The sequence below is a fragment of the Pseudomyrmex gracilis genome, unplaced genomic scaffold (genome assembly GCF_002006095.1).
Source record: "Pseudomyrmex gracilis isolate BER0280 unplaced genomic scaffold, ASM200609v1 scaffold_33, whole genome shotgun sequence".
Lineage (NCBI taxonomy): Eukaryota > Metazoa > Arthropoda > Insecta > Hymenoptera > Formicidae > Pseudomyrmex > Pseudomyrmex gracilis.
In genome coordinates this window covers 721179-732976 of record NW_018020617.1, presented here as the reverse complement: position 1 = coordinate 732976, position 11798 = coordinate 721179, and the positions used below count along the sequence as shown (strand labels likewise).

Genomic DNA, 11798 nt, shown 5'->3' with positions numbered 1-11798 from the left:
CACATTGTAATCGGCAGTATCGCTTACATTCTTCCACGCGATATAATCTCATTTGATGACTTCTGCTCGATTGACCTACTTTCTGTGTGTGCTGTCAAAAAAAAAAAACAAGAATTTACTTCTCTACAAGCATTTCATATAAAAATAGTAGTTAAATTTTCTCACTTTTATGTAACAAATATCGATACGTTGATGTTTTTTCCTGTTGTTTCAATGATTTCTATTTTTCGCCAATATTGCACACACACAGCAAACACGTCATGTAATAAAGTTTTATATGTTTATCAGTTATTTATTACACATATATTAGTATTTTTCCTATATGCGTAAGCGTATACAAATGCATTAAAAATAATTTTTGTAGCGTTGCAGCAGCTGAAATGAAATGAGACGATTGATAAATATCCAAAACAACGCACAACGACGGTAAATCACATTGTCGTTGTCGTTTGACAAGTTTCATTCTTCAAAGAAACAAATATCACATGCTGACTCATTATTAGCAAGTAATGTTTGTGACAGCTTGCCGAAGTTAGCCTATTTACAACATCGATGTGTTCAATGCTGCTCGAAAATTTCTTCGTTGTTTCGGATATTTATAAATCATTCCGCGTACATTACGTAGTTTCGATAACTTGTGGAACATAAATTTTTTACGCTATGTAGTGCAAATTCGTGTGTATGCGTACACGCGCGCGTTGTTACATAATTATCTCGTATTGAATAAATTTAAAACTGACTATCTCACATCCGATAAATGTGGTCACTCAAATGAGACCGGTTTAAGGTTAGGACACGCGCTCCGATCTGTTGTAAACATTGTGTGCGAGATATCGATAGTCGCGCCAGTTCAGTGATGACATAGCGCGTGAACGCGGCTGCATTCTAGCGAGCGCGGGGCAACTCTCATGGCCACACGTTGCGTAATCAGCGGCGACAGAGAGTAGTCATGCCGTACGAGGTACAAAACGAACGACAAACAAACGCGCAGCACTCGCATTCGCTAACTCACGCCGCGCGCGCTTCAGACCTCCTCAGATTCGCGAATCGGCCGACCTCGGTCGTATTCGGTTGTCTCCGGCATGTTTGGTTCTCTCTCTTTTTTTTTTCTCTCTCTCTCTCTCTCGATCTCCTCTTGCGCGCCTGCGTTCTTCTTCCGCGTACTTTACGAGGATACTCGCGAGTTTCCGCAAAGACAAACAGCAACTGACGACTTCACAGCTTATCAAAAGACGGAGTTTATTCCCATACGCGGCATATATATATATATATCGGTTTCTCTGTATATTTTTTATTCTCTTTTATTATTTTCTCGCTCTTATGTAAATTATTCTAAATTAAAAACTTTACAACGTTGATTCTTTTGCCGCGCGTATCGCGCAACTTACATGCACAATTTTCTTTATTTTAAATCTTTATGCAATTACATTTGCAATGAGATTACACATCCTGTGTGTGCTGATACATCATTTATATCTTTTTTAAAATATATATTTCCTAGTTCTTTCGTCTTTCGATTATTTCTCCTGCGTTCGCAAGAAGACGAGAAATACGGATCGATTAGAGGAACATTCCGCTGAGTCAGCGCTCAAGGATCGTACGTGTCCGCTTGGCGAAATCATTCGTGCCGGGATTCCGTCATGGTGCAACACGTTTCTTATTACTTTTTTTTTTTTTTTTTTCGCCTGTCTCCTGCCTGCTCCTCCTCTTTATCGCGCGCGTGCGCGTGAGCGCGGGGAGGAAGATCAGCGCGAATATTACCGCGATTGCGACATCCGCGCGATTCCTCGAGTCCGCGATTTACGTGACTCGCAATCGCGATCGTCGCCTTCGCGCTACTTCGAGGCGAGAAGAGATGGTAGCGCGGAAGGAGAATGGAAGGAGCGAACTCGATGGAAAAACGAGAGGGAGAGAAGGAGAGAGAGAGAGAGATCACGCGGCGAGGACGCGTCGTTATCTGGAGACAACATTCTTGTCCGTGAGTTTTTGTATCAATTAGCCAAAATTTCCGCATTTCAAGTTCAAGATGAAGTCGATCGATTGTAATATCGGCAGAAGAAAGAGAGCTATAGAATTTGCTGTCAAACAAAAAGAATAAAAAATGGTTCACAGTTCGTACGGTCCTACATTTTGACTAAACATGAAACAATATTACGAAATATCTAAAGTTTTTTTCATCAAATTATAAAATAAAAAAAGATTTATTGTAACGTTGTAAAACTCGAAAATCTGGAACAGCACGAAGTCTTACTAGATATCTCTCAAGTCGCGGGACTTCAATAATTAGAGCAGGGAAAACTCAAGGGCGCTAGAGTGATTATTGCGCATTATATATATACACGTTTTCCGACTTCTCGCTGTACTGCTGTTTGTATCAATCATCGTTACTTCGGTAAAATGATATTTTAACTTATTTATTTATATCCGATACAGATCACTTATCTTTTGTTTTTATTCTCTCTCTGTGTGTGTGTCAGATTGCGATAACAACAATCCGAGAACATTTTGAAAGTGCAGAGGAAAGTCACGTGTGATAAAATGTTCTTTAATTTACTGACGAAAATTATATAGCACACAACGAGAAATTGCGACAGCGAAACAATGTTTCACAGGCGCACAGCCGTGCGTTGCTATACACGGGACGGGTGGAGTTTCCTGGTACACCCTGTATATCTGGCGCGTGAGCGTGTGTAGAAATGCGTCAGTCAGCGCAGGGTACTGCTCATTCCGTTAGCCACGGCGTGCCACCAGGTACGGCGGAGTTAACGGAGAATTTCGAGGCGCGGGGAGACCCTGCCGGTCGCGCCGCGCCGAGTACAGCCGTGTCCCACATTTTCGAAGCTTCGCGGAGAGAAGCGCACGGCATTCCTAATTCGCACGCTCGCGTTTGCCCGAGATTAAAACCGAAGCATCCAGAGATGCTCACTCGAATTTTCTGAGATCACTTCAAAATTATTCTGTTAAACACTAAGCGCGCACAAAAACTGTTAACCACAAATATATACGCATAAATAAAGAGCATCGAAGTAACATTGACGTTCCTCTCGTGTTAATAATCCTTAAGTGTATTTATTCCTCGACCTTGATTTAAGTTTTTATATATATGTGAAGGTGCTTAAAGAACATTAATTACTTCTAAAAGTGTTTTCTTAAGTGAAAATTTCTAATCAATTATTAAATCTCTCTACGTGTATATTCAATTGTAAATTCTTGTCAACTCACGAGATTTCTGAAATAATAATCTATTTTAATTATTTCTAATTTATTAAGCCGATTTTTACTTCAATATCTAAAATAATGATTCAATACATATAATTATTGTGATTTTTATATGAGAAAAAGAGAGAGAGAGAAAGAGAGGTATCAGTGAATGAAGAGTCCGATATTCTATATAGCATTCAAGAATCTCCGAAACGTTCATATTCATTGCCAAGCAGTTTATCTTTGTGACTCCGCTCTTCTCTTCGACAGACCTATATCTCCTAGACCTCTCTAATGTCTCTCTCTCGCCCTTTCGTCACCCTTTCGGCGGTGACAACGGTTCTCACTGTGCAGTGGCGTACATTCCGCAAGTTCTTTCGGCACCGTTAAAAACTTCATAAACTTGTAAAAGTCTACACGTGTAATCGCGTTGTTTTATATAAAATTGTTGGTTGTTTAGCAACCAACTTTAACAGAAAATAAACTAATTAAATAAAGCGACGACTATTGTTACATTAAAATCTTGACTTTTTCAAGCATTACTGTTTGAATCTTATGAGAATAATGTGAATTTATTTAAAGCTCGTGCGCGCGAGAAAACTTTTATTAAGTTTTACCCTCACACTGATTACGCCGTTGCGCGTGACGCTCGAATGCAAAAGAGAGAAGTGTATCCAAGGGAGAATATAGAAATACATTATATAAAAAAAAAAAAAAAAAAAAAAAAAGATCGCAAGAAACGGAGCGATCCGCGAAAGGATGTCGCGGTTCCAATGACTGAATATTGCTCGAGGACGAGACACAGTAATCGAACAAACATCAAACGAATACTCGCGAGTGATGGGAACTTCGAAATTCTCAACAAAAAAACTCTTCAGAATATATTATAAAACAATTTTACGAGAGTACAAGCATAAATCACTTAAATTTTTTACATTTTTGATGTTATATTTCGAGATTTTTATAGGAAAAAAATTTCCGATTATATACCGTCTTGTAACGATTGAAATCGTACAAAATTACTGAAAAACGTCAAAGAACGATTGGTAATATGTCTTCTTCCTGGTAGCTTGGCTACTGAAATCCGATTCTATGCTGCATACCGTAGGTGTAACTAGAACATGGCATTTATATATCCGACTTCTAGTTATACAGTGTCGCGAGAACAGATGCAAACAAGTGCAGCGGGGTTGCAAAACGTTTTTTCTGATACGTATGTAAAAGACAAGAATCAAATATATGAAACTCTACGCTCATTTCCGATCTCTCCTCTTTTGTCGCTGAGAAGAAAGCATTGTCAGACAATTGACACCTCCATTACAATACCACCAAAATAATCTATCTACCACGAGCGGCAATCAACGCTCGAAGGGCTGTTATAAGTGACGTAATTCGGGAACTCGATTGAGTAATTGAATCAAGGATCCTGACAAACAAGTCTGAATATAAAGATACACGAATTATTCTGTCAAGATCGTAAAAACAATCTGTTTTAACTTGATTTTCGATCGTAGTAATTGTAAATTGAGGAAAATTGCACTTTGATTCGAGTTAAACGTTAACGTGTTCTGTTATTTGCAATATATATCTTATTGTTAATGTAATACATATATAATGTGATATACATATATTACATCGCGTGTGCGTGTAAAAAAAAAAAAAATAACGTATCTATTTCTTTAAAATATTCGAGCTACTTGCTACTTTGAGCACAAAACTAGAGAATTAAACTTAAATCTTATCTCCTCAAGAGAGTTTCTAACTTAATCGCTCTAATGCTTGTAATTTGTGGCTCTAAATTGCTCATTTAAAACTCATTATTATCCTGAGATGTTTGTGACGAAAAAAATTTCGATACAAAAATTAAGAATATAAAAAACAAAAATACAAAATAATATTTTTTAATATTAAAATATATAATATAGAACAATGTAGAACTCTCATTCATATAATTTTCAGTATACTAATAATTCTAATAATATATTTACAGTTTACATACGAATATTACTCAAATTAACAAAAAAAAAAAAACCAACAGGTGTGTGTGTGTGTGTGCGCGCGCGCGCTGAGTGCTAGTTCAGTTTATCATGGAAGAACAGGAAAAAGGAAACTCTCAGACGCTTTATGGACGCGATACACGGAAACTCTTCTCGGTTCAGAGAACACCCCTCGCCACTGTTTTCTTGAATTTTGTACCCCACGTTATTCAGAAAACGTGAACAGTTGAATAATTTATATAGTATATACAAAGATCAAAATCTCAAAAAGTTGGACAAGTACCTGTGCACAACAAAAAAAACTTTTTATGCGATAAAAAAAACCTAACAACTCTCCATAATCTTATAAGAATATAAAATCTTGAAGAAATTTGAGAAATTCAGAGAACTACTTCTAAAATCACAAAATTGACGAAAATAACGAGAAGAGATAAGAAACAAAATTAGCAAACTGAAATTCTCGACGATCTCGCGATAAGCCGAGGATGTAAAAACTCGGCGTATTCTATGCGTGACGAATATTAACCCCTCTTTTCCCTATGTTGTCTGTTTACGCCCTTACACATCCGTTCTCCCTTCGCTGAAACTACCATCATCGCCACCATAATTGGCGCCGCTTCAACCCCTCGCGGGTACCGCGATAAAATCGTTACGCTACTCTTAATCGAGAGAAAGAGCCCGCAGGAAGTCGCATGTAAATTCTCATCGGAAAGCACATGGGTACGGTCGACGGGTCGACGCTTCGTTGCGTGCACTTGTCGCCCGCGTGCGTCGTCGTACGCCCTCCGCGCTCTCCCCTACGTGCTAGGCACTTTGCCCCGATGCTTTTCAAATCCGGTGCGCTTTGTACAAAGTCGAAGCACTTGAGTCTCTGAATAAAGATATAAAATCTTATATATACTATCGAAAGATATACGTATATGTTTATGTCGTCGAAATTATAAGTATCAATATATTACTTCTTTTATTGCGTAGAATTGGAACACACACAAAATACACTAAAAGTGTACACACACATATAAACATTGAGTTTATTCGATCATTTTATATCGCGATTACACAAAAATTAAAAATTACTCGAATAACTTAACGACAGATTTAATACGCGCGCGCGCTTATAGATTTAGGAAAAAAAAAAAAAACACTCGAATAAATTTAAATACAAAATCACAGCAAGAGTTACAAAAAAGAAAAAACCAATTGTCGTAACACTTTTCATTTTCTGTTGGAAGAAATATCAGAAATATCAGCGTCCTAAATATCGTATAATAATGAAAACGTTAAAATGAAAGAGGCGATATTGATGTAATTGTATACGGGGTGTCATTATCGGTACTGTTTTTTTTATAGAACAGACGACGATGGTCCCGTAACACTCTGTGAACGTTAAAACACTCGAAATCTCGTTGACTTTTGTTACTATGTTGTGAAACACGGAGCCAAGTCCAATTACATATTTTGAAGTGTTCGAGCGTGTTTATATCTTTAAGATAACGTGAATCCTTGTTAATTCAATTATCGGGAACACTCGAGTATCGAATAGAACAAAAGTTTTAAGTATTAAGGTTCACCGCAAACACAAATTATAAAAATACAAAATTCATGTTCCTATAAAAATAAAAAATTATTTCAAGAGGTTTTGCATGTGTTGCACGCGGTTTAGTCAAAGTATCATCTTTGCCACATGCTTGCTATAGAGGGTCTCGTATTTATCATTTTATTTCAGTTCATACGGAACGTAATTTTTATTTGTGCTCGTTGCAAGAAAAATCATCATGTCGAGCACGGCCCTGCGCGCTTATATATGCGCGCGCACGCACACACACACACATGCAACATGACACACAACTCACCCATACACTGGTAACACCCCGCTGTGACTAACAAACACGTTGCACATCCACAAGAACGTTTGCTGTTCGGAGCAAAGGGTGCACAGATTACACAATTCTCGTTATCGTTACGAAGTTGTACCGATTAAAGTTAATTAGAAGTACGCTGTGACACTTGCATTCGTACGTATCTTTCTCCTACGAAAAGTAGCAACGAGAGACACGTGTTTCAGTTACCGTCTGAAGCTAGGACGTCCGAGGACGACGGAGTTTTAACGAAAAACCGCTAGCGCGCGAACACACAAGGAACAAGGAAAATCGTAAAGACTGTTCAAGCAATCGTGCGAAGATACGTGTTTGTTCGGGAAGAAAACGGAGCTGCACGTACCACAAAACGCGCACACACACACACATACACACAGCGCGCGCGCGCGCGTACGACTTCAATGAGCGCGACTGCCGACTGTAAGAGGGAGGATGCCCGGCAGACGGACGGACGGACGAACGGACGGACAGACGACCGAACGGACGGACGGACGCGACCGAAAACGGCCGAACTGAACCGAGCAAAGCGAAGTCAGTCTCAACACCCCGGGGCGTATCGGCGCCGATGGGCAGCGCTGCAACCGACTGCGCACCACATAAAGAAAGGGAAGGGAGCGAGGGGTAACGGGAGGGTAGAAGCAGGGGGAGGACGAGGGAGGAAGGAGAGGACGAGGGAGGAAGGAGTGAACAAGTGAGGCAGGGGAGAGGGAGGAGGGATTTACGCAACCCTTTCTCAAGTGAAAACCCACGTCAAGAAGCACGTCGCCCATCTATGCGTCGATAAGCTATTCGATACCCCGTGCTCGCCATCTTTTTTCTTTTTAAGGGTGAGACAAGTAGAGAGGGAAGAAAGAAAGAGGAGCGCGCGAATTCCTTCTGCGTTTGGCGGTTCTGCTTCGTGGAATAGAAGCTACTTCGAAACTAACCTCTTTGCTCCGCCCCGCTGACTCGCCACTGTTAACCCTTCCGACGTAGCCACGTAGGAGCGCGCTCGGACCGTATACACATATTCACACGCGCATATGAAACACGTAGCACACGAGCGAACGCACATACATACGCGCATATGGGCACTCGTGAGCACTCACAGAGTATAACACAACCGTATGAACACACCACATGAGCAGTTCTCAGACGAAGTAGAAGAAAACGTAAAAACCGAGTCGCAAGAGAGAGCACAAGACTCGAATGTAGGGAGAGTAGAAGAGAGAGAAGGCGCAAAGAGGGCGCGCAAAAAGGTGTATACGTGTCGTGTGAGGGAGGAGAAAACAAGATCGTCTGGCTGCGCTAGTAATATTGATTCGCGAGGGTAACTCGAGATGGCAACGACCCTATGCTTGTCTCGATTTCATCTTGTGTCATTTTACAAACGTTGCCGTCGCGTCGTCACGCGAGTTCAAACACAGATTCATCGCGCGACACCGCCCGGTCCTAACACACACCCGCAAAAACGCGCTAAGGTATATACACATCGATTCGTTCCTTCTTTTTCGCCCTCGTCGGGGCGACAAGGAGAGCGAGCAAGATGACGAAGGCGATACACACGACATGCGATGACGACACGAAGATGTTACGCATATATATATATATATATATATCGTCTGGCGGTAACAAACGCGGGTGTAACAACACATATCACTTGCACTTACCTCGACATTCTCGCGTTCCGACGACAAGGGGGTGAGCAATAGGGATAAAGATCCGTTCCCGTGGTGTGCGAAAGGACGTGCAACTTCGGCCGTGCGCAACGCTAGGACGCCATGTCAGCAAGTCGAGGCGCGGACTCTCGGGGCAGATACGCATACGCGCGACCGATTACATACACGTACACACTGCGCGCCACGCACACTTAAATCGAGCGCCGTGCGCGAAAACGAGATAAAAGATACACGCACACCACGCTGTTGACCAACCCGCGCCAGTCGTGTCGGGAAATTTCTGCTGCGCCACCGAACGGCCGTCACGGTACCTCGCCTACGCCCGCCTAGCAGCCAGCCACGGCCGTGTCTTCCACTCGCAGTACCCTTCACCGTCGGTCGTTCTACACCACACGCAGCCAGCAGCAGCTAGCGCGATACACACACCCGCTCGAGAACGAACGAACGAACGAACGCGAAACGCTCGCTCGCTCGCTCGCGCGCCCTCGTTCAACCAAACGAACCACCGAGCCGACGACGACCGAGTTAACCCGAACCAAGTCCAGTCTGAAGTCGCGGAGTCCAATTCCGTACTCCGCAATCTTCCGCGAGAGTATAACTTGTGTACCACCACCGCCACCTAGAGACACGACGCGCCGTATCGGAGAGCTCCCCACTACACCCTCTCGCACTCTCTACCCTGGTGAGCTCTCGTTTGCTCCCCCACCCCCGCACCCTACGCAACACGCCACCGCTTCCCCCGACACCCCGTCTCGCTCTCAAGCTATCCTGCTCGTGGTGTCTCGTCTCTTTTCTCTTCGTCTGACTCTCGCGTAGTAACGCACACTCTTCGTCGTGCTCGTCAAACTCCCCTTGTCCCTCACTTCACCCTCTCAACATGTTGCTTCTTCCTCGCTTTAGTAAGGAATGAACGAACACATACACACCCTTTCTCTTACTTCCTCTCTCTCGTTTTTACTGCGTGTAGCATCATCTTTATTCGACGCGCGTTAGCTATGCGGTTACGTCTCGCTTTTGCTTTATTCTTCCTTGGCCCTCACCCTCAGTCACCCTCGAAAAAGTACACTTACTTTTGCCCTTTTGTTCTTATCCTCTCGAATGCGAGTCGGCCGTTCTTTGCCTGCCCCTGTGAAGTTCTCGTTTAGCTTTCCTTTCTGAATATATTTCTCTCTTTCTTTCTCTCTCTCTCTCTCTCTCTCTCTCGCTCGTTCTCTTTTTCTCTTTCTGTTCCGTGACTATGTATAATTTACTTTTCGCTCTCCGTCGACAATGTTGCACGTAATCTTAATGTTTCTTTTATCGAAAGAAATACGTAAAAATGAATACACATGTAGTACTTTTATTACTTTTACATTAAAATTTTATTAACTTCAAAGTTTTGAAACTACTCTTTGATTGATTTTTATTACTAAATTCGATCAATCAACGAGTCAATTTTATAAAACACTTTGTTTAAGTTTTCTTGTTACACAAAAATAAAAAAAAAATTATCGCGCAACCAATTACTTCAGATAATAAGAAACTTGGGTCAAGGCGGAGAAACGAAGACCAAGGTCCTTTCTCAAGAAGTAAAGAGAATAGAAATGAACTGACCTCGAACCTTGCGGGGATGGTCACGAAAAGGGATGTGACTCCGCCGTCTCTCCTCTTCCTCCGGCCACTAAACAGGAAATTCGCATGTATAGCTCGAGCGAGGGAAGGAAGGGGAGGAAGAGAAGGTGGTGAGCTAGTAGAGGGAGAGTGTGATTCGCGCGCGCTTGCGCACTTTTTTCCCAGACGACAGCGGAGAACCGCGTCCGTCTTTCTCTGTCCATCGTCGCCGCCACCGTCGACTGGCTGCGAAGTATAGCAACACTGAACTTCAAGAGAAATACTTCAACCTACATACCCGCAACATCACTCTAGCGGATATTTCTGCCAGTCGCTGATTTCATTTTGCTTTTTGACGCAAAGTTTCTCGTCAAGTCAGAAATTTTTCAAGAATTAGGCAGAGTTTAAACTTTATCAAATAATATATAATCTCAAATTGTTCTATAAAGTTTCAAATGAGCCCGTGTCGTTCTGCAAGCAAAGTTGCTACATCGATATCGTGCAATTTGTGATACATTCACCCCAAACATGCATTCTTTACTTCGCAAATACGCTACTGTCGCCAGGATTTTGTCATGCGCACTTCTCCATCCTCTCTCTTCCCTTCTATCTTCACCCCCACTACTTCCCTTGCCCTAGGATAAACGCGTTTAACGGGATGCCCCCATTTAGCATGGCACAAACAGATGAAAATAAGATGTAAATTCCATCGTAGTATTTTATAAAATACATATATACATATATGTATATATAAATTATAATGTATTAATATAAGTATATATATATTTTCTTTGGAGTATGTGCAAGGATTGCTCTCTGGTTCTTTTTTTTTTTTTTTTGCATTCAAACTAGCGGATACTCAGGGTACAATGTTACGGCAGAATTCCCGTGGATCTTTTCGGTCGACTGATAAAAAGGCACGATGGCTGCTGCCTTGTCGCGATGGACGAGAGAGGCTTATAGTTGGACAAAAAAGTGCTTGGAAGGGGAAGCGCGCTGCGGAGAGAGACTCGGAGCGGCGACGGCGGCGGCAGCGGCGACGACGGCGGTGGCGGTGGCGGTGGTGGCGGCGGTGGCGGCAGCAGCACCAGCAGCAGCAGCATTAACAGTAACGGCGGTGGCGACGGGTGGGATCGGTGGCGCGAAGGGGACGAGGACGACATCGGTTTTGGATATTAGGGGAGTAGAGAGGTAGACGGGCACGTAGGCAATGTGGATGCACGTGGATCGGGGTGAAGGGAGGTCGCCACCACCTCTGTCGTCATCGTTTAGTTCCTTCGGCTGTTGTTGCTGATCATCTAGTGTCCTTGGCTCCGCTCTAGCAAGACTCTAGCTAGTTCTAGCTCAGAGTCTGCGCTCCATCTCCGAGAAACTCGGCTATTTCCCCTACTATTCTCCGCTGCGCCCACGGCCAGGGCTGTATCGCTCGAGGCTTTGCGTCCTTGTCTTCTTTGTTTCATCCTTTTCTCTGTGAA

General features: G+C 42.6%; 1 protein-coding gene across 6 annotated transcripts in view; it reads right to left on the bottom strand.

Annotated features, from left to right (window-relative positions):
* LOC109852675 (protein tramtrack, alpha isoform-like) overlaps positions 1 to 10391 on the bottom strand; it is a 45469-nt gene extending 35078 nt beyond the window's left edge. The window contains exon 1 of one of the 6 annotated variants that reach the window (XM_020424050.1): positions 10327 to 10391. The gene's annotated coding sequence lies outside the window, so the exon portion shown is untranslated. Of the gene's footprint in view, positions 1 to 7051; positions 7553 to 8001; positions 8243 to 8724; positions 9359 to 10326 lie in introns of those variants that run through there. The other 5 variants (XM_020424052.1, XM_020424053.1, XM_020424048.1 and 2 more) reach the window with 5 other exon arrangements.
* Positions 10392 to 11798: the final 1407 nt, after the last annotated feature.